Source organism: Nipponia nippon, unplaced genomic scaffold (assembly GCF_047370975.1).
Source record: "Nipponia nippon isolate SJK-2023a ecotype South Korea unplaced genomic scaffold, ASM4737097v1 scaffold_1, whole genome shotgun sequence".
NCBI lineage: Eukaryota > Metazoa > Chordata > Aves > Pelecaniformes > Threskiornithidae > Nipponia > Nipponia nippon.
The window spans coordinates 94,487,127-94,499,954 of NW_028262290.1; positions in this window are offsets into that span (position 1 = coordinate 94,487,127).

The following is a 12,828-nucleotide window of genomic DNA, read 5'->3' on the forward strand; positions in this document are numbered from 1 at the left end:
GGCTGTAAGATCTCCAACCAGCTCAGCTGTTTGAAAATAAATGCCTGTCCGCAGCCTTATGGAACTGAGCTGGTACATCTTCAGACATCCCTTACATAAATCTCTTGTACACTCGGGAGATTTATGATAAACACTTGCTCTTTCCTTAACCTCCAAAACCTTTTCCACCTGCTGAATAACACAAGATTCTTTCCCCTCACCCAGCCTGTCCAATATCTATATAAAGCCTCTAGAGAAGATTCGGTGGCACCATGGACTGGCTCGTCAGCAGTGCACATGTGACACCCATCTCTACATCATCTTCACCTCCCATGCAAATAACACCATTACCCAGCTCTTCAAGGGCTTGGCTGAGATCAGCAAATGAATGAAGAGAAGTTGGCAGAAGCTGAAGCAAGAGCCTGGGCTGACGATGGTATAGGAAAGCATTTTACATTTCCATAATGTCATCCATTCGCCATCACTGCCATTAGGACTAATGGAAGATTTAATGTTCATCTAAACTGATTCATCCCAAAAAGCCCAGCAACTGTTGCTGCAAAACTCTCAATTCTTCATCGCTATTTCTGATCAGATGACTTGCTAGATTGAACTTGGCCCTTATGCTTGACTTCTATAACCTGTATAACCTATAGAAATGATACCCCGTAGAAGAATGCTTCAGTCCATTTACTCAGAAGCACAAGATCGCCAAAGCAGCTTGAGCTCTGTTCTTTGCTCTGCCAACCACTCAGTCCCAGCTTAAATTCAAGGCTTTGCCCTTATTTTCGAAGCCTTCATGACCTTAGAAAAAATTGGTTTAAGGACATCCACACTTCTAATATTATATTGAAATGTGACGGTTATATTGCTCTGTAACAAAATAAATACCCAGTTGGAAGGTGCGTGCACCGGAGATCACCCAGTGCCTAGGACACAATTATGGACTCCCGATCACCTGCGGGAGACAACCACACATCTCAAAAGTGCAGAACAGAAGAGAAACTCCAGTTTTTCAATCCAGACTTCCTGTCTCTATTCTAACTGTACCAAAACCACCAGGATGAACAAGTAGTCCATGACTGACAGACAGGATGAAGTCTGATTTCCCAGGGCACAGTCCAGTGGGAGTTCTCTGGTGCCCGATAAAAAGGTGAGCTGAGCTGACAGCACCGTGATGCTTCTAGCACAAACAGGCTCTCTCGTGTACCCATCTGCCTCTCTCTTTTAACCTTACAGGAACTTCACTTTCAGATATGTGTTCTTTCGCCAAATTAACTGACCAACAGGCCCTGGCTTTTGGGGAGGTGCGGAGGTAGGGCACATGGAATCACATACACAGACAGAAATACGCACACAGCATGAATTCAGAGGCATTGTTTTCCTAGGAAACAGTTATTGCCAAAAGTGCCCTGTGTAAAACATAGGAGAGGAACAGAGAGAGAAAAATGTCCAAGATGCCTTGTGTTCATCTTCATGAGCTCGTAAAGTAATTGGAGGCAGATACATAAAGGTATCCAGGAACATCTGAGGAGTCATTGCTTTCCAACACACCAGTGACAGTCAGGGCCTCAGAACCCGGAGAGAATCACACAAACATTTTCAAATGACAAATGAGTCACTAATGAAAATGAGATCTGAAAGAAATTTATTTCCTCCTAAAACAAACACAAAAGCTGCTTTTCAATTATATGACATGCAAAACAAGTCAAAAAGTCTAGAAGATATCACTGAAATACACCTGAATCTATGTCCATAACTCACTGCTACACAGGGAGGGGGCCTTGTTTTAAGGTTGCATTTCCATGTTACTTTTTAATTTCCTGACCACTGCTCAGTTGCAATATATCTAACTATGTTTAAATTGCCTGTCAAGGAAAGGAAAACAGAGGTACCGCAACAGGGGAACCTGTACAATATTCAGAATAAATGTTCTGATGATGCATCTAGCACTGCATGAACCCCCTGGCTGGTTTTGCCTGGAAGGAAACACATATATGTATGAGCAGGGATACTGTTCAGAGACATTAAAACAGGTTTATAATACTCCATCCTGTTTTCTTCAGCACAAAAATAAGCCCTGAAGAATACATGTCAGATATTTATTTCTGACAACAACTGGCAATAACTTTGTGCATTTCAAATGCCAGCTGGAGAACTTTTCAAATGATTGAAAGGTGCGTGAAGGTCAAAAAGCTTGGAAGACTTGCCAAGGATGATAAAACTTTGCTGAATTTGTTAAACTTACGTTCCCGTGAAATTTTCACCACAACAACCGTTCACCTTGACACCTGCCTAAATCTGTCCAGACCTTTGGGCTAATCTGACAAGAAGTAAGTGACCAAGCAAACCACCAGAAGAGAAACTTGGAATCACCAAGGAGGCCCACACAAAGCCTATGCCATGGTGGGGTTTTATCTTTTCAGGCTCTTCCAGTGGTTGATTCCAGCAGCAACATTTGGGTTGGCACACCGTGCCAGTGAGTCAGCATTTTTAAGTTACAACTGAGAAAACAAGCAAAAAAAAAATATTATGCTGGTTTAATTATTTGGTAAGGCAGCTAGCATCATCATAAAAGTGCCCAAATTTTAGTGCAAACCAACCTCCTCCCCATTCTCTCCCCAAACTCTATCTTCTTTTCTTAAACTGACAATTAAGAAAACGGCCAGGGTGCTGCTTCTTTCTGCCCAGTATCCTCTGCCCTGCTTGCACATGTGCTTATCCAGTAACAGGCATCAGTAGTGAAATGGGATTACGTTCCACTGGTTTAGAGCATGAGCACAGCCCTGGGTGGGGCTGCTGGAGGATCAGCTCTTAGTAAGGTGTCCAATTTATAATCTAGCAGGGCGAGGAGCAACTGGCTTTCAGAATGAATAGCTCTTCTGTGTTACCATCTCCTGAGGCTGGCTGCCTGGCCAGCCCGCCTCATCCTTTTCTCTCTCTCTCTCTCACAGATGTTACTCTTTTCACTAACTTTTTTGCTCTTTCCCAGACTGGAAATATAAAGAGGAAGGAAGACAAGAAGTATCCACCCGTATCTGGTCGGACACCGCAAACTGCAGCAAAATGAGCAAACTATCTGCTAGCTTAATAGGAAATAACCCCCTGGTATTTACTTATTCCAAGAAGGTTTCATTTCAACCTCGGCTCCTGCTCCCAGGGACCGTCTTTGTGCCAAGGGATGTCTTTATAAGGAATGTTCTGTGCAACAACCCCAGGGCCGTGGGACACCAGTCACAACAGACAGCGCGCAGCCGATGGGGCGAGGAGGAAGGGTCAAACGCCTCCGAGCACAGGAGATGAGCAAGGGGATGTGATTCCCAGGCTGATGCTCTCTCCGGTTTTGTCTTAAACCTCTTGTCTTAAGTGATGTCTGGTGACTCCGCCGAAGAGTGCGAAGTTAATAGAGTGACCCTTCAGAACAGCCAGGCTGGCTCCCTCGGACGTTATCGCCGACACGCGCACCCCCGAGATGCCACAACCGCCGTATCTGCCGCGTCGACATTCTTCCCCCTGCAGAGCAATGCGGCCACAAGCCGTATTTTCCTCACGGGCAGCCGAGGTGCACCCGACAGAGAGAGGGCCGGCCTGCCGGCCCGGCCCGGCCCAGCAAACCCCCGAGGGCAGGCGGCGGCGGGGGCGAGCGGGCCCTGCCAGCCGGCGGCGGGGCCGCTGGGGCTGGAGGGGGGGGCGCTGAAGGCCCGGCCCGGCCCGGCCCGGCCCCCGCCCGGCGCGGCGCGCGGCGCAGCGCCCCCTGGTGGCGCGCAGGGAGCCGTCCGCCCGCGGCGCGGCCTTGCGGGGCCCGGGCCCGATCCTGCCAGAGCGGCCCTGGAATGGGCGCGAGTGACCTCTGCGATGGCCCAGGCGGTGCTGGAGGGAAGCGTCGTGGCTCACCGCTGCAGGTCGGAAGCAGTCAGGCCCGCCGATGAACCAGCACCCCTCCTCAGCTGCAAAAAGACCCGCAGGGAGGCCTAGCGTGGCGGTTCCGCGAAGGCTGGCAGCGCGGTGGAGCATCTCTCTCTCCCCCTTCTCCCGTCTCCAAAGCGGTTCTCTGCCCAGAGGGTCACCCTGCCCTGGGAGACTTGTTGCAGAGCCTCCTGTACACAAGGGAGACACACTTAGTAGACCTGCTTTCCACGGTGATGGTCTAATCCGACTTCTCACAAGGCATAAATCTGTAGCACGCTGCATTCAGGAATGACTGCTCCTCAGTACCTATCATCCTCCTTTCTTTTTCTGTCTCTGTGCTGGCACTGCATTGTGTAGAATGACTCTTTCCCATCTGCAGCACTTCAAACAAACAAACAAAAAACTTAAATACAACTCCACCTGAAAACTTTCCATCATCCTGTGCTTCCCCCCTTGCCAAAGCGAAGTGAAAGGTGATACGACCAGCCACTTGATCAATCTTTGTCAGGGTCGGGGGCATCTGGCTCCTGTAGGATTTTTTATAGTAGGAATCTGTTTCTAGGGCCATTGGCTCTTCCGCAGCAGGATGCTGTTTTCAGGATCTGATTTAAGCTGAACTCCGAAAGACCACAGAGAAAGAAGAAGCAGGAACCGTGCACTCGATTTCCTGGAAAAGACACCCGAGCTGTTCTGATGGCCCCCTGCAACCGCAGTCTGTCCTCCCCAGGCTCTACGGCTCGTCCCGGCAATTGCCAGCCCTCTGGGCTCAGGGGGCATGGGAAGCGGCCCGCAGCTGGCCCGGGGAGCCTGCCTGGTCTGAGCAGTGAAATGCAGCATGCATATTCACTGCATAATTAATAGCCTGCTCAGCAGCCGCATCATGGGCTGTGAGAAATGCGAAGTGTCGTTAGCGGTCTCTTGGTTCAAAATCTTTGGGAGGGCCACTGTTCTGCCCCCATCCTCACGGGGTCTTTGCATCTGAGAGGAGTGCCTCGGATGGAGAACACAAAAGGACAAGTTGGACTGGAGTACCCGTTATGCCATTGGAAAATATGAAAATAAGAATGTCAACAACTTCTGTGGCCCTAATTATTTCTTCTCAAACAGATTGTTACCTTCTGTGAATCAGGGTAGCTCTACCAAGTAAACCAAAGAATGGAAAGGGGTGGGGGGATAGCCTTCGGATCAGAAAGGCACAATAAGGGTCTGTATCCCGATTGCCTGCTGGCTACTGAGTAACGCGAGCTTATTGCCACCGCCCCCCGCCACCAAGAGATAGTGGCACTAAGAGAGATGAAGAGACACAGGGTGGCAAATAGTAAGAGTGCGTTTCTGCAAACACCACCACGCAAGGCCACCTGAAGGATCAGGCCTTGACTCCCTCTCTCTGCAACTCCTGCTCTTGCCCCGCTGCTCAGCTCTGTGGTGAAACTGAACCGCACAAAACTAAGCTGATTAAAACCCAGAAATGGTTATTTTCTGAGTCAGATTGCTTCCCTGCTCTGGTCCACCTTACCTCTAGTCCACAGGCACCCTGGACTAGATACAAGGGAACAGGTATAGAGAAAATACAGCTGCTTCTTTCAGCATCAGTGTCAGTTTGAAGAGTTCATCAGACTGCAGCCTGGTGAAACACTGGGAAATCCCACGGAGAGCAAAAGAGAAGGAAGCTCTGCTTTAATTTCAGCGAAACACTGAACACAGACAAAGAGCAGGCAGTGAGTGAGTGATGCAAACGCGCCCAGTCGGATTTCTCCGCTGGACCTTCAAGAGAAAAAGAGGTAAAACATCAAGCACAAAGGGCAGCCTGAGTTCTCCAAACACAAAATCAGGACAAGCCAAATCCTGTCCAATTGCACAACATTAAAGAGTGATTCTGTGCTCTCTTACCATGTGCTAAGGGAACAGCAATGTTCTGACCTGCAGTGATTTATGAGTAGCAAATTCGTGCTCATAAACAAGTGAGAGGAACCAAAATCTCATGCCCTAATCCTTCCAAGCAAAACCAAATTCTTTACGGGCATGCAACGTTTAGCTGAGCTTGCTGTTGAAGGAGGTAATGCTTATCCTTATTTGAATCCCATAAAGACCAAAACAAGAGAAACAATGCTGAAAGAGCTCTTCTCCTTTACATTTGTAAATAATGCTACCAAAAAAAAAAAAAATTAATTGCTTCACATGCTTTCCAAACATTACTTAATTTAGCCTGATGTCTCCCCAGCTGGACAGGTGTTATCATCTCCACTGAACATATAAGCAAGCTGAGTAAGACAGAGCTGGCCCTGTTTTTTCTGAGTAGCATCTAATTTTGAGTGCACTTCTGTCTACGGGCAGCTTCTGTTAATTTTGGCTAGAAATGTGATTAATACATGTGCAAGACAGATTCTGAGTATCTCAAGCTACAGGGCTAAAATTAAAGCCCGTGCTTGAAAGTGTGAACCTAAAGGATTTGCCCATGGCTGGGCAAGACAGGAAATCTGTTGCAGGATCAGGAAAATAAGCCAAGTCTTCAGATTCCTTGGGGCTTGTCTCCACAAGAAACGTAGGGAAGCAACGTCAAATTGCAGCATGCCAGAAACGTTCTCCCCAGGTGGACCCTTCGGTGTTCGCTGCTTTCAAAGAGGAAATTTTAACCCCTCCATAAATTCATCCCTTCCCCGCAAACAGAGAGAGACCCACTTCTCACTTACAGCTGAATACCGTAGCTTGTTGCCACTTTCTAAACTGAAAGTTGACAGTGACAAGAGAAGGATGTGGTGACTCAGGAGGTAGCAATAAGAAAGCCAAGGGTAAAGTTTCACTTTGGTTTCAGCAGAAAACTTCCCCATGAAGATGCTCTTGGCTTGTAATCAGCAATGAAGTAGCTTACCTGCATTTCAAGGAGGGGTGAGCTACCTCCCACTTAGCACACACAAAGATTATGTCTACCCATTTTAAGCAGACACGGACGATCTGAGTAGCTGCCCCCATTACTTGGTGCACGATGCCAGCCCAAAGGAGGAGCTGTGTGGTTTCATGCTAGAAATAAGCAGCAGGTCTCTCTGCAATAAACTCTCTAGAGATAATCTAACAACGTCCACACAGGGGGCTGGGCTACAGACATGCATCCTCCCAAGCTAAGGTGCTGGTGGAAAAGGCTATCCTCCCTATCCTCCCAGCCTGTGGTTGCCATCCCTTCAGGTCTGCTTTGCTGAACTGTGCTTGAATGCTTCTCACATTTTTTCAGTCTCAATGAGGTAGGTTAGCAGAGGCCTAGTATTTCAACATTATGAGCTACCACCCAATGCAAGACGGGAAGCGGTCACCCCACAGCCTACTCCCTGGATCTGAAGCAGCAGGAACCTCCCGTGCCAGGGAAAAGCTGGAGACGGTAACTTCTGCCACAGCCTACAGGAACATCTATGGCCTAAGTGCAGGGTGACAGTGTCCAAGAAGTTCATGCTCTGGCTTGTCACGTGCCAGCTTTCACATGGAGATAAGCCTGGTGCTAATGCATTAGGCTTGGCTAACATTTTAAATGGTGCGGGCATAGCTTTGCCATTATTTAAATTCTCAAATTGGTATGATATACCTTAACTGGCAAAAATCAGTGTAGGCTAGGTCTGCCAAAACTGGTGGGTCCAAAGGAAGCCATTGTGCTGTGGCCGGTACCCTGCGGTGAGGATGGCAGCCGACCACAGAGCGAGCACCCAGTAGTTGCACACACTGCGGAGGCAGGCGTAAGGTCGTGTGCTGGTCTTGGCAGACTTGAGAAGAGTAGGAACACCAGAACAGATGTAACACTGTTTTTGCCACTTCAGGTTACAGACGTACATCTGTTCAGACTGAAGCAGAGCCCCATGGTGTAGCTCCCCCTCATCCCTCACACATCCACGGAGACATTTACACCTGCTGTCCCATGACACCGAATCAAGTGTTTGTGTAGCTGAGCTCTAAAGATTTTTTTAAGGACCTTTGGGTTAAAAAAAAACCCACCACACATCCTCCCTGAAAAGCACGTCTTTTCTTTCAAGTGGATCATTTCACAGAACTGGCTTAAAGGGCAGCTACACAAACAGCTGAATCAGCGCAGCCGATGAAGCAGTAACCTGGGGCAGCGGAGAAGGAGCCGACTGGAGCAGCCGCCTTGCTCAGCTGCAAGCTAGAGCAGGACACCTGACAGAGGCCCAGCTCTACCAATACTTTCCAAAGAGTGTGTTTTGGTTTGGATTAGGCTGTTTTTTTTTTTTTTCCTTAGGTTTCCTAAGGAAATTGGGTTTATGCAATTGCTCTGTCCCTCGGTCTTCCTGTAATCCCTTTCAAATCTGCTTTCCAATCTCAGTCAAATCTGAAAGAGTCTCAAACATAGCATGTCCCTCTAAATCAGCCAGTGTCTGGGTAGAAACTCAAACTCATGTCCTCTGCAAGGAGAAAGGCAGGCAAAACCCAGCTGCCAGCCAGTGCTGCGGGTTAGCCAAGACATGACTCTGGCCTATGGTTTCAGAGGGCCAGGGAGGGAGCTGAGGTGGTGAACCTGATGCTCATCATATGAGGCCAGGCTTTATCACTTCGATTGCTCATGCACAGCCTGCTTTAATCCAGACTTTGAAACTTACGGCATGTAGACTTCAGCAGGTACTTGTGTTTTAGAAAACAGTATCCTGCAGAAGTTCCTTCTGTAAGTCATTAAGATGTAGTTAATACTTTTAACTCCATTCAGTGATTTCTGTATCAGGCTATTGTAAGATTGTCTTAACAACACAAGTATTACAGACATCCTTAGTACAGAAAGGGTGATATTTAATTCTGTGCAGGGGCTCAAATGTACCATTTGTGCAATATGGTGCCTGATACTGTATTTATATTACTAAAATGCCTTTTCTGGGGGGAGCTCCACGGAGAGATGAATTCCATCTAACATGAGAGGAAAGAAGTAACTTGTCATCCAGATAGGTTATTCACTGATCTATAAATCAGAGAGAAAAACAATGCATACTGTATTCCTGCCTGTTCCCACACAGTCCTCCTTGTCATCGCAAGAGGTCTTTAGTACCCTGAAATACAGCTTGACAATAAAAATTAATTGAAAGTGCGCTAGAATCATTGGCTTTTGGAGCTTCAGAGTTTGCCCATCCTTAAATAACACTGGTTATAAAATCCTGTTTGTGCGACAATTCCTTGGCTCTCCGCCGTGTAGCATGTACAGAAATCGGCAATATGTGCAGCAGGGACTTCGCTGGCTATAATATGAGCGCACATAATTGGACTTTCTTCTTTAGCTCAGCAGCAAAACACTGACTCAGATCTAGAGAGCGGTTATAGTCCCAGCGGTGTTTACTCCGTATAATTAGCAGTATCAAGTGTGTTGTCTTTTGGGTAGCCTGATTGTTTCCATATGCACGAGTACCTTCTGTGAACGTAGACAGGGCAAGAGGCAGACAGCATTCAAAGCGCACACAGCGCTACGGGAAGCACGTATGTATTAAATACATTATCTTTACAATTAAGAAGAGTTTATAAATCGCTCAGATAAATCTTCAAGAACGGGGCCAGGGGAGAAAGAAAAAGACCTTCTTTCCAAGCACAAACCTCGCTTGGGTAACTACTCGCAGCAAAGTCCCTGAGATGGGGCAGACATCTCCCTGCTTGCTGACGGGCGAGCGGCATGAATCAGTAGCTCACGCGGAGCGGCGAGTCTTGCTCCGAAGCCGGCACGCATTGCTCCAGGCGGGAAAAGGCTGTTGATGCTGTGTTGGGGCCCAGAGGAAGATCATGCCGGCGTTTGAGGTGGGGCGTGCCTGGGAATGCCGCACAACATTCATCTTAGAGGCAGGTACTTGCTGAAATTCCAATTACCGAGAGAGATGGCTGAGGCAGAGCAAGGCCTTGCCTTTGCCGTGCAAAGAGGTGCAGTTTTTGCACCTTGAGGTAACATTTCTGACCGATCCTGAGGTAAAAAGCAGTGAAGCGGAGCAGCTTCAGCCTCACTGCAAGGCAAACCAGGTGAGGCCAACCCCAAATGGGGGTGTGCTGCTGGCCTCACCTGCTTTACCACATCAGCAGCAGTTACAGCAAGGTTTTAAAAAAAAAAAAATCCTCGAGAGCAGGAAAGACAGGACCTAATGTCAGTTTTGAAATAAACGTTATAAAAAGGGGTTTGTTTAGGGTTATTTGCCTCTTGTTCTCCCTCTCCCTTCCATGCCCCCCAAGGGTGCCATGTCTGACGCGCTGTCTCACCCCCAACCCTCAGGCCATCGCCCTGTGGCCTGCAGCATGGCTGAGGGCCGCAGGGAAGCGGGGAGAGGCAGGGAGAGCCATTCCCACTGCGGCCTGGCTCCTCCTGCTCCTCACCATCCTCAGGATCCTCCACAGGCTTCCCATCAGAGCAGGGCCCCTCCACACCTCACCCTTCATGGCGGTGCACCTTGAGGCTCACCTCGCTGTTTGGGAAAGGCTCTCCCGGGATATTCCCTCGCAGGCCTATTTTTATGGCTGCAGTAGGTGCCTGAATAAAGGCCATCGTAAGTAACCGTCCCGGGCTGCTCGCCAGCTCCTGCCTTCGGCGCGCTCCCTCGTGCCGTCCCAGCGGCCCAGGAGAGCCTGGGACAGCCTCCCTGCCACACTCCTCCGAGCTTTTCGAAACCTCCTGCATATGCATCTGCTTTATCGCTTTGCTAACAACACTTCAGTATCTGTTCTGTAGCAAACCACTCTTTATCCATAACGTGAACTCACCAAAGGAGAGTGCTTGACCAGGGTATTACAACCATCATCTTTACCACAGCAGATACGATAAAGATTTAACCGTAAAACTTGCCTTGCAATGCAGAAAATACACCTCTGCAAAGCACCTTTAAACTTGAGCAACTGCAGCGAGGTTCAGTGTCTGTACCAACTTGCATCATACAATTTCTCCTCCCTTTCTCCGCTGCCTCTAGGAACTATCACAAATAGCTCCCCAAACAAGGTTTAATTAATAAATCTTCACTATAAAGTACTGCAAAGCAGTATTTTATGCAATAAATCCAGACAATACATTCTTCTCTACAGGTCTTCTTGGAAATATCTTGCAGTTGCTGATTTGGATAGGATTTTTGGAAGCCTAGTAAGAAGTAAAAATCCTTTCTAGAGAAAGGCATACGCTGCTCATTGACAATCGTTTATTAAACAGCCCAGCAGTTTGTTTCAATCGTGCCTTCTGACGTTAGGAACAGGGATGCTACTATTTTAATAATAAGCCATCAAACAGAATTGCAAATAGTCACTGTTCTTTTTAATTTCTTGAAAAGCTCTGAAGAGGTGAAAAATGCATTTACAGGACAGTTGCCTATTCAGAAGTGTGTTTTATCTCAACCACAAGATTTGGTTATCCCAATGAAAAATACTGCACTCAAAATTCATTTAGTAGTTTTTACATCTATCACTATTGTTGTTCTGCATTTATTATTTTCTTGGTGGTCTCTCCCAGTTCTTTTCTAATTTTCCTTTGCTCATTTCCACTTAAATGTCTGTCATTGACAAGCGCACTTCATGGCATGCGGTTGCTGTCGTGGTCACAACAGATGCAGGGAAGCCCAAGCGTATTCACTCGACCTAAAAAACATTACCAGGGAGTGAAATAATCTGTGCACAATCTCATGTCCTTACAAACACGCCTGCAGGTGTGTAACTCTTCCCTAGTGCATGGCTAGCTATAGGCGTTAACTCACTGTGAGGCAGAAATACCTGAGGAAGGTTTAAAGATGCTTGAGGTACTGCTACCAGCTTAGTACTGGCAGCACACAGGACAGTGCATGCTAATTTAAAGCTTACGTAAATAATGAGTATGTTTTAGGTCCCTTTTATGTGTAAAACATTTGGTTAAATGAGAAGTATGAACATTTAGTTCAAATTTAATCCTCAAAAATACAAATGTACTATATACTCAGTATCTAGAACTCTGCTACATGCACATTTATATATCTAGAGTATCTGGAAAACTGCCTTTTCCATCGTGATGGAAATAATATACTGCTTACGTGTCATGTTATTTTGAGTCGTTATTAATCTATTGCTCAACTAGTTTTGTAAAAGTGGTACAGCACTAAAGATTTAGGGTGACATTGAAGATTCAGGTCCCCGACTCCACAAATGTAAGCATGTGTGTAGCATGTGCTGAAGTGCTTACAGGAACGGATGAGAAATATGTATCAAGCCCAAACTTGAAAACAGGTGGTTTTAAGCCATACAAGCACAAAGAACAGTGAACAATTTTTTAAGCAGCCGCTTTTTGCGTTCAGAAATTAAACAGCTATTTTTATTCCTGTTTCTACCACCAAAAAAAAAAACCCCACGGGCTGAGAAAGCAACACATGAAATCTAAGTCATAATTTTAAATCGAGGCTCCTTCACCCCATGGTGGGGGGTGGACCACTCTTTTTCCTTTTTTTTCCCCGGGGACTGCCGGGCCAGCAGCAGCGCATGTCCCAGGCCGGCGAGCATCTCACGCCGTGGGACAGGAGCACTTCCTCGGTGCGAACCCCATCCTGCACGAACGTCCCCGGGCACCCTCGCAGGGTGGGCTCCACAGCACGGCTGGAGAGCAGCCTGCTTGTGGTCATAGCTGGTATTTTGCAATAACAGAACCAAAAAAAAAATGCAACAAAAAACCCCAGCTGCCATTAACATCTCTCCTGGCCACCGGGGTGGGCCGGTGCATGTTCCGGTGGCAGGGCTCCCCCGTGGCCCGGGGAGGTGCTTCCCCCACCCCTGCCCTTGGGGCCCTGCACACCCGCCTCATCGGGGAGCTGCCCCCCTCCAGGTCCCGGTGACGAGGGAGCCCTGAAACCCAGCACCTGCTCAGGGACCAGGGGGTGCTGCAGGCCACCTTACCCTCTCCTTGCCTCAGGGGTGGCCCCATGCCCTGAGGGGAGATAGGTAAGGCCGTGGCCTGCAGCCGGGCCTTGTCTGCCCCCCGGGTGT